Here is an 18,961-nt window from a genome sequence, read left to right as displayed (position 1 = left end):
AAATTGTCATTATCTAAATGGCAAGATGACTTTTTCTTCCTTTTTTTCCTCTGAAGTAGTGATATGTACTATTATTTGATGAAATAATTTCCTGTAGGGATATCATCTGTCTGACTTAGGAAAGGGATCCTTTCACACTGCTCAAGTCGTGTAGCAGAAGAAGCATTGGATTAGAGTCAGATGTGGAAACTGAGTATCCATGGGGCTTGGGGAGACTCTACATGCCATGGGGTCCCTGTTTGTTAACTAGGTGGCTGGGATAAAGCAGAGACCACCACTATTGTGTGTGTGTGTGTGTGTGTGTGTGTGTGTGTGTGTGTGTGTGTTTGTGTGTGTTGGTAATGGTTCTCTGTCTCCCTTCTTCTCATCTTCTCCTCTTCTTCCTTTCTTTACCTACTTCTTCATGTGAAGTCTGCATTAAGTGTCTGACAATGAGGAAGGGTTCTGGGGGGAAGTGTCTTCCCTGTGTAAATGGAGGGAAGGTAGGACACACAGCATGCTTTGGTGAAGCCCTGTTTCCTACTTATATTATGGGCACATTTTGTAAATGGTGGCTTGGCCATGGCCAAGAGACCTTAAACTTGCCTGTCCTTCTTCATCTGCTCTCCGCAAATCCTTCCAGCCAACAGCCTGCTGTAGCCCTCCCAGTTTTAATAGCCTATGACTTGTGTACTTATTTGTGGGGCAAAAGTGTCTCAGCCTCCTACCTGATACCTCCCATCTTTTCTTCTACTGAGAAAGGTTTGAGGTAATGGAATCACTTCCCAGAAAATGTCTGTGTCGGTTCCTCAATTGCCCTTATTCCAAGTGGGGTAAGAATGGCTACTGACGTTAACAAGACACATGTACTATTTAAAGCATCTATAAAAATAGTCTGTCCCACAAATCTTTAAAAATAATAATACTAATGCGTCTGATCCACAGAACCAACTAACACACACACATAAAATTGCTGAGAGCAAAGAGCTGTGTCATCTCATTTTTTTGTTATCAGGATGAGACGAGGCAGTGATGTTTTCCTTCAAAAGATGGTAGCACTTCAAAAATTCCCATCTATTTTGTTAGAAGTTACATTATTTTCATTCTGACTAAAACCATGGTTTAGAAGTAGCTAAACTTTAAAAAGAAAGTATCTTTTTTTATGATTGTGAGATATCGTGGATGCATGCATCTATAGGGAATTGATGAGTTGTCCTGGTTATTAAATACTATTGATTGGACATTATAGGCTATAAAGGGCCACTTTCCATAGTTCTTGTGATTCAGTAACATGAGAAAGTATCATCAAGGGAGCAAATTTCAAAATGTTAATAACATTAATAACTGTGAGTCCATAAAATATTTTACTGCCTATGTTTTTCTCTTAATTAAAAAACGTACATATACCCACAGAACTGACACCAGCTCTTCCTCTCTTCTGAGAGAAAAGATTGTGGCATCATCACCTCAACGGGTGACCTGAGAGATTTAGGCATCCACTTGAGATCTGTTATCTAGAGCTTATCAAGTCAGAGCAGCAGGACTCTTAAGATCAGTGAGAAATATGGAGTCTCAACCAAGTGCCCAGTTTGGAAAATATTAGGTAGATGGTGAGATCTTTGTGATTATAATGAAATGCTGATTAAATGTACACTTTTTAAATTTAACAGATGTTAAAATGCCAATTTCCAAGTAATTATTTGAGGTAATATATATTTCAAGCAGCAACTAAATGGAATATTTTCTAAGATTTCAAAATTATTTAAGCACTGTGCCCTTTTTTAACTGATAATATAAAGCAGAGACTGACTTCCTAGTCATAGAAACTGAACGTGCCTTAAGATTGTGTAAAATATGAAATTTTCTGAATACTCCAGAAGTTTAAACTATCATAGCTGAGCATTAGCCCGTGGTTTTGGTTTTTTTTTTTTTCATATTCTGGACATATACATGATATCATCTAAGGATACTATCATATTTTAAAAGGAACAAAAAGAAAAAGATATAATTATTTTATGTTGTTAGCAGTAAATATAAACAAAACAAAGGCAATAACAGAAATATTGACAAATTGTCTCATTTCGAGGAGAATGCAGGCAGCAACCTCTTCGACCTCAGCCATAGAAACATCTTCCTAGGAATAACGGCAAAGGCAAGGGAAGCAAGGGCAAAAATGTACTATTGGGATTTCATCAAGATCAAAAGCTTTTGCACAGCAAAGGAAACAATTAACAATACCAAAAGACAATTGACAGAATGGGAGAAGATATTTGCAGATGACACATCAGATAAAGGGCTAGTGTCCAAAATCTATAAGGAACTTAGCAAACTCAACACCCAAAGAACAAACAATCCAATCAAGAAATGGGCAGAGGACCTGAACAGACATTTCTGCAAAGAAGACATCCAGATGGCCAACAGACACATGAAAAAGTGCTCCACGTCACTCAGCATCAGGGAAATACAAATCAAAACCACAATGAGATATCACCTCACACCAGTCAGAATGGCTAAAATGAACAAGTCAGGAAATGACAGATGCTGGCGAGGATGTGGAGAAAGGGGAACCCTCCTCCACTCTTGGTCGGAATGCAAGCTGGTGCAAGCACTCTGGAAAACAGCATGGAGGTTCCTCAAAATGTTGAAAATAGAATTACCCTATGACCCAGCAATTGCACTACTGGGTATTTACCCTAAAGATACAAACATAGTGATCCGAAGGGGCACGTGTACCCGAATGTTTATAGCAGCAATGTCTACAATAGCCAAACTATGGAAAGAACCTAGATGTCCATCAACAGATGAATGGATAAAGAAGATGTGGTATATATACACAATGGAATACTATGCAGCCATCAAAAGAAATGAAATCTTGCCATTTGCGATGACGTGGATGGAACTAGAGGGTATCATGCTTAGTGAAATAAGTCAATCGCAGAAAGACAACTATCATATGATCTCCCTGATATGAGGACATGGAGAAGCAACATGGGGGTTTAGGGGGATAGGAGAAGAATAAATGAAACAAGATGGGATTGGGAGGGAGACAAACCATAAATGACTCTTAATCTCACAAAACAAACTGGGGGTTGCTGGGGGGAGGTGGGATTGGGAGAGGGGGAGGGGGCTATGGACATTGGGGAGGGTATGTGCTATCGTGAGTGCTGTGAAGTGTGTAAACCTGGTGATTCACAGACCTGTACCCCTGGGGATAAAAATACATTATATGTTTATTTAAAAAAAAATTGGAAGGGGAGGCGAACCATAAGAGACTATGGACTCTGAAAAACAACCTGACGGTTTTGAAGGGTCAGGGGTGGGAGGTTGGGGGAACAGGTGGTGGGTAATAGGGAGAGCACGTTTTGCATGGAGCACTGGGTGTTGTGCAAAAGCAATGAATACTGTTACGCTGAAAAAATAAAATGGAAAAAAATGTAAAAAAAATTAAAAAAGGAACAAAAAGAAAAATAATTATTTTATGTTGTTAACAGTAAATATAAACAAAAAAACGCAATAACAGAAATATTGACAAATTGTCTCATTTCTAAAACAGCTTCATGTGTTTGACACTGTGAGTTCTTTGATTTAAAAATAAAGCAAGCCTCGCAAACCTACCACAAGCTGCTCTGGACCAAAGAGCATGGTGTTTGTACAGCTGAGTCAGTGGCTTCTCTGCTGGTTCACTGCATCCCACATTCCAATGACTGCAGGCCTCCCTACAGCATTTCCAACGTGAAGAAGTCACTTTGGGTGGAGAGACTTGTCCCTAACAAAATAAAGAACGTGATCCCTGAGGCCATTTCATTAAACTGTGTTAAAACTGGACAAATAAGAGTTCTTCCCTCATTAGACGATGGCAAAGTTTTGTTTGTTTTTAGTTTCTGATTTTTAAACTGTTCGTGGGAGCTCAATCTAATGAAAATCTGTGAAGGAAAGGATTTTTCAGATTTATGTGGAGAATCTAAGTCTTTTTCATAAGTAATTTAAAAATACACAAGCCTTTTCTCTGTAGAGTACAACTGCACTGCCAGTTTGCTAAGTGGCTTCAGATCCATGCGGGCCTGTCACTGGGTGGCTACTTGGGCTCCTAAGGATGGAGGTGAGGCCTCTCGAGGTACAAGGTATGTCTTTGGTGTCTGCAGGGCACTGGGAGACTTCTGTGTGGGCTCTGCAGAGCTGTGTGTGGGTATTCAGACCGGTTTCTGAGGTGTGTCTGAGAGAAGTCTGTGTGGATCTCTGTCACAGGTCTCTGTGACGTCTCTTGGTGTTGGCCACTGTGAGTTTCTGCATAAGGTATGTGTGGGAGGGCTTTGAAGATCATCCCTGGACATGGTGTTCATGAGGGCTCTTGATGTTGGCCCCTGTCAGAGGTCTCTGTGTAGGATCTGCGTGGGCTTTGTGTGGGTCTCTGTGGGAGGTCTCAGTGTGGGTCTCTGTATGAATATCTGTGGGAGGTCTTGGTGTGGGTCTCTGTCAGAGGTCTCTGCACAAGGTCTCTTGGCATGGGGATTTCCCTTTCTGGCCTATTGTACCATCTGGCAGGAGAACGGCAAGGGGACTTGCTCCTTCCTGTTTCTGGCTGTTCCACCAGCCTCCTGTCTGCAGCACTTCTACCAGCAGTTGCGTGGTGTGCAAATCTGACTCCTCAACTCCCAGAACTGATGCCACTGGGAGGACCTAGCAGCAGCCAGGTTCAGGACTCTGCTCTGGGCCACCCTCTCCTGAGCTTCCAAGGGTCTGGGGCGCTGTCTGTCCTTGTACCACCTCCCCCGGGTCCTAACTACACTGTCACTGCTGGCCCACAATGGGGACATAGAGGCAGGACCTGGCTCCAGGGAGAAGCTGTGACAGAGCAGGACTGCACCCACTTTGTCCCCCACCCCAGATACATTCCCACATGGGGTATCCTGACCGCATGAGGGCGGGGCCATGTCTGCTGCCATCTGGATGGGGGATCCCTACTGGAGTGGGACTCTCCACCATGTGAGTTATGTGTGGGGAGCTCTGGAGGATGATGTTGGGCTGGGAGCGGGGCACACAGGGGGAGGCCCTCCTGGACTGCACCCTCATTCTGGACACGTCCCTTCCAGCTGGGGGTGGGACAAGCCCCATCTTGTCCTGCTGCCCTTCTGGGCTCTGGGGTAACCATGACCAGGAGCCAGGCCAGTCCCTTGGCCTCTGGGTCCCCACCAGACCCCTGGGAGCCATCTTGGGGCCACACGTGTACATAAAGGTCACAGACCACAAGTCCATCCCCGGGTCCAGAGTCCTACAATCTTATCAAATTGTGCAGAAGTTAACTTCTCTGCCTGAAGGCCTTGCTGTCTCTGGGAACCTGGCCCTCCATGTGGGAGCTCAGGTGGCTTCTGTACAACCCTCACCCCACCCCCTCCACCATCCCACCCCTGGACTTGGCAGCTGGCAAGTAGAGTGGGGTGGAAACCCTGTGGGGACAGTCCCAGGGCCTCTAACTTTTCCCCTCTGGGCCCGTAGGTGGCAGTGGAACACAAAGGCTCCCCAGTCATCACACCAGGCATGGGCTCACCCTGTCACTTAACCTCCTTCCTTGCCTCCCACCCTAAGCGGGAAGGGGGTGCTGGTGAGCAGGCCTCTTCAGTGCCCTGGGGCTGGGCAGGCTGGTGCCTGGGGGTGTCTGTGGCACCCCACAAACCCTCCGCTCCAGGAGCGAGCTTGTCCCTTGCTGTTCTGAGTGTAAGAGGGGCTTCATGGAGCTAAGATGGGATTCTCTGGGAAGAGAAGTCTCCTGGGGTGGTCATCCTCTACTCCCCACAGGATACAGAGGTGGGGGCAGGAATTCTCACCTCTGCCCTCAGGGCCAGCCTTGCGTCTCCCAACTGTGAGCCCCACTCTGATCTAGGACTCTGTCTTCCTGGAGCCTGAGCAGGATTTCTGCCTCAGCAGACCTTCCCTACAGCCACACAAATTTCAGGTGGAGGGAAAGCAGGAGAGGATAGGCAGAGCTAGGTCCCATTCTGGGTCTTGTTCACTTTCTCATGGAAATGGAAGTTGTGTGAGGAAGGGGGTAGAGGTGGACCCCGAGGTCACTGGCCCTCCAAGGACCCTTTCCTTCTGGAAGCCAAAGCAGGCACTCAGGGAGAGAAAACCCTGATCCTCCCCACACACCCCCCAAGCAGGGTACACACAAAGACCAGCACCACTCATAAAAAAAAAAAAAACATATATTTTTGGGAAACAATAAAAATTGTGGCATGGGGAAGGCATTAGCACACAGAAGATGTGCTAATGTGAGAAAAAAATGGGCTTTCTTTGCATATACTCGATTTTTTCTTGAAGGAAGTCTTTCTGACCAGGAAAGATGTGTGAAGCATTCTCTGCCTGATAGTTTGAGACATATTATCGAAGACTGCATGTAGGATAATGGTGAAGTTGACCTGAGACACCTGCCACCATCGGCTGGTGCTGGTTGTGTCTGCCTGGGGGCCCCAGGTCCCTGCAGAGGCTTTCCCATTCACCATTCCTGTCTCTGGTCAGCTGGCTCTTGCTAGGGCAGCTATGACCCTTGGGGGTACCTTGCTGATTGGAGGCTATCCCTCCCATCACTCTCTTGTGGTCTGTGGAGGCGAAAGCCCTGTGCGGGCAAGAATGCCTGTGTACTGGGGCCTGCAATTCCTTGTGCTGATATATCTCTGAGGCCCAAATTCCTTGGTGGAGTCCCAATATTTCCACCAGCATTTGTCCCACAGCTGTCATGATCATCTGAGTTTTGGTAGCCCTGTTGTCCACAACCAATCTGCTTCTGACTGGCACCCAGCTCTGGGCAGGAGCCAGTGCATGCTTGCCTTTTTGAAGGGGAACTTCCAGTCCTTTGCTTTTTTTACTGGGATTAAGGCACTGCAGAAAAATTTTCATCCTTTATCTAAAGTGGCTTTCCGGAAAAACATGTCCCTTTTCTGGTGGCATGAGCTGGAGGTATTTGCTCCCAAGGCTCTCTCCTGATCCTCGGACCTGGGGAGGGTGGCCTATCTCAGTAGCTTGGGAAGCTCTGATTTCCAACGGTTCTGCACACCTGTCTTCATTCTCTTCTGGTTTGGGTCTCTTCTGGTCCTTTATCTCATCACTGGTCTCACTGTTGCTCTGACTGTCACTTGGTTCTTCAACCTTTGGTCCACAGGGCTCTTGCTGCCCCTCACTGCTCGATCCACCTGAGCTAAGGTTATGTGACACTGGGGAAGCTGGTGTCTCTCCACTGGCACGGTCCGTTTGGGAACAGGATGGTGACTCTTGAGTGGTCAAGCTGTCTGCAGCAAGGACAGAATTAGTGTGAGAGTCTGGCAGGAGCACACTGGTGCCACTGTCTTCAACAAGCACACAAGTGGCAAAGTCTGGATGGAGGATGTCACTGGGAGAATCTTGAGGAAGCACACCAGTGGTATGGCCTTCAGGCTGATTCTCCAACTCTCTCTTCTCTTGGATCTCAACCTTACTAACCTTTGTTTTAAGGCTTACCTCCACTGGATCTTGAGCAACCAACACTGTAGATGGTGAGGGGATTTTCCTAGCACCTGGATATCCTGATCTCCTCAGATCCACATAAATGGCTGGTTTGTTGGCCAGCCCACTGGGTCTTAAGACAACTTTCCAAGCAGGGGCCTTCTTGGCCTCCATCACCTCTATGTCCCCTTCAGACCTTGGAGTTTGGGAATTGAGGTTCATCTTCAGTGTTGCTACCATGTCTGGTGAGGCCTGACCCTCTCTCCCCTCTTTTAGCCCATTCCTGGCCATCGATAAACTTGGACTTGGTTCCAGGTTGTCTTTCTTGGTCCCCATAACAGTCTTGCTGTACAGAGTTCTGTTTCTGAGGCTGAGAATGGAGGCCTGAGAAGGTGATCTGCCCTCCTGTCTTGATAAAGACGTCTCTGAGGACTGATGGCCATCACCAGGTGAAATCCCTCCCAGGGCCTGCTGGATTTGCTCGCATATGGGTGAGGGAACAGGAAGGGAACTCCCTGAAGTGGTATCAGACTTTTCAGTTATACCCTTCTCTCCTGGATGAGGCTGAGGTGGTTTCCCCAAGGACTTGGAAAATTTGGCTTTTGAGAGGGCCCCAGGGACAAACGTGGCTGAGCACAGAGAGGGGGACTGGGGAAAGGGCAAGTGTTGAGCTTCACGTAGTTTCAGATCTATGGGCTCAACAGTTTGGAGAGGTAGGTCCCACATACGCCTCACTTGAAAACTTATGATGTGTGTTTCCAGATTCTGCTGAGTGTTAGGACAAAGGAAGGACATCTCATGGGAGGTGTTTACACAGGGCTTCCGATCCTTCAAGGGTGCTGGATTTCTGATAGCCTTGTGGGGTTGGGATTTGGGAAAAGCATGGCTGGCCACAAACCAGGATTGTCGTACAGTCACAGGGATCAGACCTTTACTGATCTGTCCCAATTTCCTGTGCAAATGAACCTTTAAAGTTTTTTTCTAGATGTTTCTTATCTGGGCCCCTGGCTAAGTATTTTCCTGGATCACCCTTGCCAAGGGTCTTCCAAACTCCTCAAAGTTGGTTCCCAGAACCTTCACTGGGAACCTAGCTGAGATCCTGGAGAGACCTGTTGGCGTCCTCTTCAGACACTGCCGTAGACCCTTACCAAAGTTCTTCTCTAGTTGGAATCTTGCTTGATACTTCCTGTGGTATCTGGACCTGGTCCTCCATGTAGCTTGGCTGCTTTTGCCTTTAAACACAAAGGGCCTTGAGAGCCCCTGCTCCCTCTGTGCCTGACTCACCCACAGGATTTCATCCTGAGGCCACCTCAGTTGCAGAGACATCTGAACCTTGTGGGTTCAGGGTTATCCCTGCTGAGCTTCCTCTGAAGCTGTGGCTTCTGGATATTAAAGATGACAAAGTCCCCTTGAAAGGTGGAGCCTGATCTGTGGGCCTGAGAGGGCTGGTGGTCCTCCAGAAGCTTGGGAGGGACTTGGCTAAAAATTTTGGAGATCTTTTCTCCATAGTGGGTAAAGTCTTCCCCCTTCCTTGTTGCTTTGGCAACAAGGGCCTCTCCAGATGTTGCATTTTAGTTGGGATGAAGGATCGTGTCTTATTCTGGGATGCAGCACAATATACTCCACTGCTCCTCCTCTGGGATGGGAGAGAAGGTGGTCTTATTGGGACAGATAGTGCAAGGGGGATCTGAGGCTGTGGCAAGTTTAGCATTGAGGGTTGGGGTTGGATCCCACGGCGGAGCAATGGTGGGGCATGGGAAAACTGTGAAGATATTTGATCCTGGTTTAGAACTGGCAAGCAATTAGAAGTCCCATTGAATAAAACAGAGGGAGCCTGTAGTGGAGAAGAGTGAGTAAAGAACAAGGCAGTGACCACCAGCGACTCACTGTACAGAGAGGGGAGACCCCAGAAGAGCTGGCTGCGTTTCCATTGCAAGTGGTCTTCCAAGACCTTGGGAGATGAGAACGGCTGAGTTTGGGCCAGTGGCTCTGCTTTGTTTTTCATGTTCCAGAAGGATGGCAGGGTGGTGGTGTTCTGCTCAGCACCCAGCAGCTTCCACAGAGTCCCCCAGAAGCTCACGTGGTCGTCTGGGCACCACTGTTTGAAAACTGACCCAACCTTTTCTTTCTCCTTCCAACTCTTCAGTTCTACCCTTTTGCTGAGTAGTAGTTCAAGGAGCTTCTGGACATCTGGATTGACAAATGAAGGGTTATGAGTCTCTATCTGCCTGGTAGTAAGGCCACCCCAGAGCGAGGCATCTGGTGGGTGGCAGGAGATGTGTTCATGCTGGCACTTGTGCTGTATTGTGCCAGGCAAGAACAAGGACTTGGTACTTTCCCACCACCAAGAAAAGGATAAAATGGGGTAGCTGGCATGGCCAAAGCCTGAGATGGCTGGAATGAGAGAGGCCCAGTAGGAATTATTTAGAGAAAAGTTCTTTCTCTCTGTGTCTGGTGGGATTTTTTTAAGTTAGTTTGCTCTTCTTGACGTCTTGATGGCAGGGTGGAGGCCAGAGGCCGAGGGGGCCCTGTCAGCGGAGCACGAGCAGGTGATGAGGCCATGGTGGGAGCAGTATCTTCCACAGGCTCCCTGCATGACTGACGGGCTCCAGCTGGTGCCCCTCGGAGCACCTGCCCAGGGGCTGCTTGCCGTAAGGACTGGTGAACGCCCCCCTGGTCAGAGACCCTTGCCAGGTGGCTGTGGGAGACAGGAGGTGTGAGCTGCCCCTGCAGCAGCCCGGGGCTGGGAGGGGACCCCACTACCCTCCATGCTCCACACCCAGGTCACAATGCTCCTGCTGTTCCTCAGCCCGGGGCTTTGGTCACAATCTGTCCCATGGCTCCTCCCAGCCCACCAAACAGTCCCAGAGGCCATTTCCCACAGTGCGAGGTCCACACCATAGCCTTGGTGAGGCCCAAGCAGGGAAGAAGGGGGCATATTCTTTACCTTTGCAGAAGGGAGAACAGGTCCTGAACCTCTTCCAGATCATGTAGGCAATCTCTGTAAACTGGAAACAGGAGACCAGGTCACAGTGGAAGAAGGGGCCCAGTGGTCTTAGAGGAGGCTGTGTACAATGTCCCTTGAGGGGAGACCTTTGGGGTATTGGACTCAGGAGCCCCAAACAGCACTGTTCAAGGACACATGCCTTCAGAGTGATTACAGGGGTCATGATGGGGATCATGTCTTTGTCTTTTCCAAAGTGCTTCCTCATTCATGACCTTGCTGGGGGAAGAAGGATCATGTGACCTCACAGAATCTGAGTGGAATTGAACAGCTTTTCCACAGTGGGAATGGGAGATTCCGCCCCCAGTCTAGGCCCTGGGGCCACTGCTGGGTTGTAGGGGCCTGGTTAGCAAAAGGAAGTTACCTGAAACCCCATATAGAGGGGTGGGCCAGGCCAGATAGCCGTATTCAATCAGAGGGGTGTGCATATATTAACTGAGGTAGATTGAAATCCGATTGGCCACCTGTGTGTGGGCCGGGCTCAACCACCACTATGAATGATGGTCTGTGAGGCTGGAGGGGGAGTTGTTGTTTTTTTTTTCTTTAGCAAGGGCAGCAGCGGCAGTGGCGCCACCGCGAGCAGCACCGCCTAGAGCAGCAGTGGCAGCGGCGCCGCCTCGAGCTGTAACACGAGAGGCGCCACCCCATGCACCAGAGCAGCAGCGGCAGTGGTGCCACCTCGAGCGGCACAGCCCAGAGCAACAGCAGCAGTGGCGCCACCTCCAGCTGTAACATGAGTGGCGCCACCCCGTGTACCAGAGCAGCAATGGCATTGGCACCGCCTCGAGCTGTAACGCGAGCGGTGCCACCCCATGCACCAGAGCAGCTGAGGCTGCGGTGCCGCCTCAAGCAGCACCGCCTGTGCACCAGAGCAGCAGCGGCAGCGGCGCCACCTCGAACGGCACAGCCCCATGCATCAGAGCAGCAGCGGCAGCGGCGCGACCTCGAGCGGCACTGCCCTGTGCACCAGAGCAGGAGCGGCAGCAGTGCCACCGTGAGCAACGCCGCCCTGAGCCGGAGCATCAGCAGCAGCAACAGCTGCAGCGCCTCCGCAAGGAGCCACGCTGCCTCGGGTAGTGCTGCCACCAGGAGCAGCCTCTCAGGAGCCAACATTGCAGCCTCGCCGGAAGAGGGCCTGTGGTACGCTGAGGGTGAGGCAGGGACCCTCCAGGAGGGACCCCAGTGATTGGGAGTCAGTGGTCCCCAGCAAGACTCCAGCACCTACCGGTCAGTTTGGTTTCTAATGCAGTTTGGTTTCTTATGCAGTTTGGTTACTAATGCAGTTTGGCTTCTAATGCAGTTTGGTTTCTGATGCAGTTTGGTTTCTGATGCATGGCACGAAATAAAGCTTTGCTTGATTTTCGCTTTGTGTCAGTCTTGTTCCTTTGATCATGGACCCTAACATTGGGGGCTCGTCCAGGATCAAACAACGAGAACTGAGCCAGCATCGGAATTTATGGGAAATGCCTCCGGAGGTGTTTGGATATTGCCTGTCTGTCTGGTTGAAGCTCCAGGGTATAGTCCACCGGGGAGAAGCTGGACACGGCCATGCTACCCAGGGCTGGACTGGATGCGGGGACACCCCATCCCTCTGCTGGTAGATCATTGGCGGGGTTCAATTCCCCCTGGGTGGTCGGGGGGTTTGAGTCCCCCTAGATGGTCGGGGGTTAGAGTCCCCCTGGACTGTCACGAGGGGGTTTGAGTCCCCCTAGGTGGTCTTCGGGGGTTCAAGTGCCCCTAGGCGGTCATCGGGGGTTCAAGTCCCCCTAGGCCATCAGGTGTTTCGAGTCCCCCTAGGCAGTCCTCAGGGGTTCAAGTCCCCTAGGCAGTCAGGGGGGTTTGAGTCCCCCTAGGAAATCCCCACTGGTGGCAGGACCGCTGGGCCTGTGGTTGTCTTTGTCTTGTCTTTTTGTTATCTGCTGTGTTGTTTGTTATGTTTGAATTAATGGGGCAAGCAAAGAGTACAGGGACTCTGACTTTCATCCCTCCGTTCCTCATAATAGATGTGGGGCTTCTCCCTCACTCATTTCATGTGTTAAGGGCTATCACTAGAGCCAACTGGGGTTAGTCTAACTGGGGACAGAGACTTTAAGGAATATTCCCGAGCAGCTGCCAAAACTCCCTTTGTTTCGGGGAATTCCTTGCCTTCTCTGGCTGGACGTGGACTGCCTAGCCCCTACCCCTTGCTGGCGGGGAAGAATGGCATCTGAAGTGGAATGGGCCCAGGTGGAACATGAAATCTCTTAGCAAAGAGATGACTGAACAGATGGTTAATTATCTGTCTCAGGGTTTTAATGGGTAATAGTTAAAGTAACTTTCAGAGTCTTTGGTAACCTAAAACTTTGAAGTTTTGCTTGGATAAAATGCTGTGGCGCTGGTTGCTGGAAATAGGTTTGTTCTTTTCAAATCTATTGGTAAACATGTTTTGTGCTTAACTGAATTTTGTTGTAACAGTTCACAATTGGCTAAAATGTGAATGGTTTTCTCTTTTCCCACCCAGAATTGTAAATGAGATCTTTTTCACTCATAAGGCTTTTCCCTGATATGCTAAGTTACTCAGGAAGTACTGCTAAATCAATGATAAACCTTGGGTTACATTTGGGTAAATGCTCTAACTATTCCAGAGGTTCTATACATTTCGAAAAGTTGTAATGTTTTTTTTGTTTTGTTTTGTTTTGTTTTTAAAGATTTTATTTATTTATTTGACAGAGAGAAATCACAAGTAGGCAGAGAGGCAGGCACAGAGAGAGGGGGAGGCAGGCTCCCTGCTGAGCAGAGAGCCCAATGCGGGGCTTGATCCCAGGACCCTGGGATCATGATCTGAGCTGAAGGCAGAGGCTTTAACCCACTGAGCCACCCAGGCGCCCCGAAAAGTTGTAATGTTTTGATAAGGGGCATCATTTGATATTAAACCATATTTATTCCGAGATTTTATTTTGTCATTTGTAATTGTTTTAATTCCCCTGTAGGATGAATTCTGCCTTAAAGGAAATTCATATGGGAGACTTTCAGAACAAATACAGGTCTTTGATATGTTGAAATCCTGGAACTGAATTTCCAGAAGTAAAAGTTGCACTTGGACTAATCCAGAATTAATACGGTGACTCAAGGTAAGAATGAGTCTCCAGGAGCTTTCCTAGAAAGGCTTATTGAAGCATATAAAATGCATAGCCCGATCGACCCTGAGGCACCCGAAAATCAGGGGGCAGTGAATCTTGCTTTTGCCAGTTAGTCAGTCCCAGATATAAGGAGGAAACTTCAGGAAATTGAAGGATTTGAAGGGAAGAATCTGATTAAGTTATTTGGAATAGCAGAAAAGGTGTTTAACAAAAGGAATGCACAAGAGGATGAAAAACAGACAAAAATCTGGTTAAGGTTTTGACATTACATGAGATAAGGAGAGGATAGTAAATGGAAGGAAAAGCCTAAGCACAGAGAAGGCAGGTGGGAAGACTTTGATTCAGATCAGTGTTCTTACTGTAAGGAAAAGGACATTGGGCCAGGGAGTGTCCCAAAAGGATGATGGCAATGCTGGCCACCAGAGTGAAAATTGAAGTGGAGGGGAAATCAGTTGATTTTTTCGGTGGACATGGGAGCCCAATTTTCATCATTATTTAAACCGATAGGGAAACCATCTGGAGAGGAATTCTGGGTACAAGGAGCAAATGTCACAGAGAGACATAGATGGACAATAGAAAGGACTTTAAATTTGGCCTCAGGAGTAGTTAAACATCGATTTTTGGTCCTCCGTAATGCCCCATATAACTTGATGGGAAGAGATCTCTTCCATAAGTTAAGAGCTGGAATTCAGTTTTCAGAAGGAGACATGACTGGAACCTTGAGACAACCCACCGTACAGGTGTTTATGGCAGCAGTAGATGAATACCTCCTTTACGAGCCAGTCTCAAATCCAGAGGAGACAAAAGGGGAGAGCCTTCCTCAAATCCTACAAGACGAGTTTCCAAAGGTCTGGGCAGAAGGGAAGCCCCCTGGCTTGGCCAAGGAACAAACTCCAGTGGTGGTACAATTAAAGACGATGGCTAAGGCTATTCGCGTTTGGCAGTACCCCCTTCTTCAGGAAGTAAAGGAAGGGATCAGAAAACACATTAACCACCTCCAAGGAGATGGGATCTTAGTTCCTTGCAAATCTCAATGGAACACACCTTTGCTGCCCATCAAAAGGCCAAGACTGGAGAGTACTGACCTGTTCAGGACTTGCGGGAAGTTAATAAACGGGTTGAAGACACCCGACAGTGCCTAACCCCTATACCCTACTCTCCCTCCAGGGCCCCCATAGAACTGTGTATACTATCTTAGACCTCAAGGATGCAAGTAAATTGACTTTGGGTCAAAATCTCATCAGAACCACCACACACACCACCTAGGGCCTTCTCCGGATTCCACCAGGCCGATGGATGACAAATGCCTGAGTGATGGGGTATCAGGCCCTCCTTTTCAATGAACCAAGAGTGACCTTCCGGCCCCCAGCGGTGCTAAATTCAGCCATGCTGCTGCCAAAGGATCTGGCTGACCGCCCACATGACTATGGGGAGGTCCTAACCCAAGTTGCAGGAATAAGGCCATATCTCAGAGACATTCCCCTCCCAGATGCCGAGATGACTCTGTTCACAGATGGGAGTAGCTATGTGGTCAATGGAAAGAGATATATGGGGGCTTCAGTGGTTTCTCCTGAGCAGAAACTCTAGACAGCAGCCCTGCCACACGGAAATTCGGCACAAAAACAGAACTGATTGCACTAAGGCACTGCAGATGGCCAAAGGTAAAACCGCCAGCATCTATACAGACAGCAGGTATGCCTTTGCTACTCTCCATATACATGGGGCTATTTATAAAGAAAGGAGCCTAGTAACAGCAGAAGGAAAAGGAAACCAATTAGCTGATCAAGCCATAAAGCAAGCAGCTCAAGAAACAGTACAAGAACTAGTTACACTCCCGGCTCCAGCCCTACCAGAAAAAACAATTATTCAGAAGAAGATTTAAAGTATTTACAAAAATGTGTCAAATTGGACTATGAAGAGGACTAGGCTAAGACTGAAGCAGGAAAAATAATTCCTAAGTTTGGGCTGCCTCTCACAATCGGGTCAGACAATGGCCCTGCATTTGTGAGTTCAGTCTCAGGCATTGGCCAAGGCCGTGGGCACTAATTGGAAACTACATTGTGCCTATTGGCCCCAGAGTTCTGGGCAAGTAGAGAGGATGAACCAGACTCTTAAAGAGACCTTGACAAAACTAATTCTGGAGACTGGTGGTGGATGGGTGGATCTCCTTCCTTTAGCCCTCCTCAGGGCATGATATACACCCTATTTAAGCAAGGTGACCCCATTTGAAATAATGTTTGGGAGACCCCCCTCCTCTGTCCTCGACTACAAGAGGTTGCTCTAGCAGAAATGACTGATCAATCTGTACTCCAGTCACTGCAGGCATTACAGTCTGTATTTAAAAAAGACCACTCAGGGATCAGGACTGCCCACACTTGGGATGGAGACGGAGGTGAACCCACATCCTTACCAACCTGGGGACTTGGTTTGGATACGTTGCTACCAAATGGGAAACCTGGAGCCACTGGAAGGGACAATTTATTGTTATCCTGACTACCCCCATGGCAGTAAAAGTAGAAGGCATCAGGGTCTGGATTCATGCGGATCATGTCAAATGATCCAAGGATGAGGACACTCCCCAGAGATGGAAGGTGAGGCTGACAGACCCCACTGACCATGGACTAAAGCTAAGACTAAAAAAACTGTGAGTTTATTGTTGCTCCTATTGTTACTTGTTTGTGGAAATGTATAGCGGGAAATTAGATGAACAGAAATAGGAAAAAAAATGGAAAAGGTTATACAAAATGTTGAATGGCTAACTCAACAGCTGACTGTACACTACTGTTACTTTTTGGCCCCAATATTACATGCTCAAAATAACCCCCTTACAATAGGAGAACATAAAACTGGCTGAAAAAAAGTCAAGGATTTGACTAATTTCCAAAGAAAAAGGGGGAATATAGGGGCCTGGTTAGCGAAAGGAAGTTACTTGCAAACCAGGCCATATAGCAGTATTCAATCAGAGGGGTGTGCATATATTAATTATTGTAGGTTGAAATCCGATTGGCCACCTGTATGTGGGCAGGGCTCAACCACCACTATAAAAGATGGTCTGTGAGGCTGTAGGGGGAGTTTTCTTTTAGCAAGAGCAGCAGTGGCAGCGGCGCCGCCTCGAGCTGTAACACGAGCAGCGCCGCCCCATGCACCAGTGCAGCAGCGGCAGTGGTGCCACCTCGAGCAGCACCGCTGCATGCACCAGAGCAGCAGCGGCAGTCGCACACAGTGAGCAGCTCCGCCCAGAGCAGCAGCAGCAGCGGTGCTACCTCAAGCTGTAACACCAGCCGCGCCACCTCGTGCACCAAAGCAGCAGCAGCAGTGGCGACACCGCGAGCAGCACCTCCCAGAGCAGCAGCGGGAGCGGCGCCGCCGCGAGCGACACTGCCCTGAGCTGGAGCAGCAGCAGCAGCAACAGCCGCAGCGCCGCCACAAGCAGCCATGCCAGCTGGGGCAGTGCCGCCACCAGGAGCAGCCTCAGGAGCCAACGGTGCAGCCTCCCCGGAAGTGGGCCTGTGGTACGCTGAGGGTGAGGCAGGGAGCCTCCAGGAGGGAACCCAGCGACTGGAAGGCGGTGGTCCCCAGCAAGACTCCAGCACCTACCGGTCAGTTTGGTTTCTAATGCAGTTTGGTTTCTAATGCAGTTTGGTTACTAATGCAGTTTGGTTTCTAATGCAGTTTGGTTTCTGATGCAGTTTGGTTTCTGATGCATGGCACGAAATAAAGCTTTGCTTGATTTTCGCTTTGTGTCAGTCTCCTTCCTTTGATCACGGACCCTAACAGGGCGACACCGGTTTCCAGCCCCTCAGGGCTTTGTTCTGGTGCCCAATCTGGGAAGCTTCCAGTTTCCCCTCTTCCTCCCCGGAGCCCCCCCCCCCCCCCCCAGGGCTCTGTTTCCTGAGGGATGGGCTCAGGCCCTGGTGTCCTGGAGACAGTGGGACTGCCCCATCAGAGTTGGGGGACACTGTAACTGGGGCCTGCAGGGGTGAGTGAAGGATGCTCACCTTTCAGAGTCTGGCTTTTCTGGCTTCTGTTGCTCCTTCTCCATGACTCTGCTTGTTACTGAGATATAAGAATACAGGGAGGCTGGGACCCCCGCCCCAGCAGCAGATGCTCACTGCTCATGAGTAGTGTGACTTCCTACATTTAACTAAAGGGGAGTGGACTGTGGTTTTCCTTAGTTTTACTCATTTCCTTTTCAAAATGGATACAAATATTTCCAGTTTTCCTTCTTTGAAGAATGTACAGAAGGATATTCTATGTGAGAAGTTTGCCACTGTCCCTCTGCTCAAGAAACACACACAATCCCAGACCTGGTGGCACAGCTGGACTTTTTCACATACGACCCCACTTTCCAAGGCCAGAGCCCCACTCTAGCTGCTGCTTGGGACCTCCAGGGCTCAGTACTGCCCTCAATCAGCCCCGAAGGGGGAACATTCACCTGAAACACCAGTCCTGGGACAGTGGCTGGTGACCCGGTGCTCAGGGGCCTGACGTCCTCTAGCGAGGCAACTTTTAGCCTCTGGTCCTTGGCCACTGTTCACTGTGTTCGGGACACTGTCCTGGACCACTCCACCACACCTGAACTCCAGCCCAAGATCTTTGGGGAGAAATCCTCGTGTCCCTCTAACCCCTGCCAAGTCTGGCTTATCCTGGATAGATGGTGGTCTACTCTCTCCTGAGAATACCCGTTCTATTCTTTCCTATTTCAGGAGTCTCTCCAGTGACTCAGAAAAGTGGAAAGAATATTAGAAAAGAAGATAGGATCACACTCTGCTGTGTCTGGGCCGAGGGTTCCTTACCTTCCTGCTCTTCCTGTGTTTCTTGCCTGGTGGTGAGGATGGATCAGGCTGGAAATAGGAAAGTAAGAAGATGAAGAGCCCCAGGCCACACACGAAGGCAAGGATGGCATTAATTGCCCAGATAGTGGCACTGGAGCTCAGCCAACCATCGATAAATAATTCCTGAGGGAAGAGATAATTATCCATCTCTTTCCTCATCAGGCATTAGTGTCCAATCGCACTGCTGCCCTCAGACAACTTAGCCCTGAGAGTTAGTCACCGATCGCACTGCTGCCCTCAGGCAATTGAGCCCTGGGTGTGGAGGTGCAGACACAAGCCCCACGCCCACATCAGAGAGCTATGTCTGGTCACAAAGGGCTCCTGAGGGAGGGGAAGGGGACAGAGAGAAGCAGCCCCTCCCCAACCCAGCGGCTCCATCCCGTTGCCCTCCCAGGCCTCCAAGTTCCTCCCCCCAGCAGACACCAATCTCTTCTCTGTATCTATGAATCTGAGTGTGTTTTGTTCTTTTTTCAATTTTACATACAAGTGAAACCATCTGGTATTTGTCTTTCTTTTATTTTATTTAACATAGTATTCTCAGGGTTCTCCAT

The 18,961-nt window shown here is 48.9% G+C and overlaps 1 pseudogene; it reads right to left on the bottom strand.

Moving 5' to 3' along the window:
* Positions 1-6,221: 6,221 nt before the first annotated feature.
* On the bottom strand, positions 6,222-18,569 carry LOC123935767 (annotated as a pseudogene).
* Between the last annotated feature and the right edge of the window lie 392 nt (positions 18,570-18,961).

The sequence above is a fragment of the Meles meles genome, chromosome Y (assembly GCF_922984935.1).
Source record: "Meles meles chromosome Y, mMelMel3.1 paternal haplotype, whole genome shotgun sequence".
Lineage (NCBI taxonomy): Eukaryota > Metazoa > Chordata > Mammalia > Carnivora > Mustelidae > Meles > Meles meles.
The sequence above is the reverse complement of the archived record's forward strand: the minus strand, read 5'-3'. Positions and strand labels throughout refer to the sequence as shown.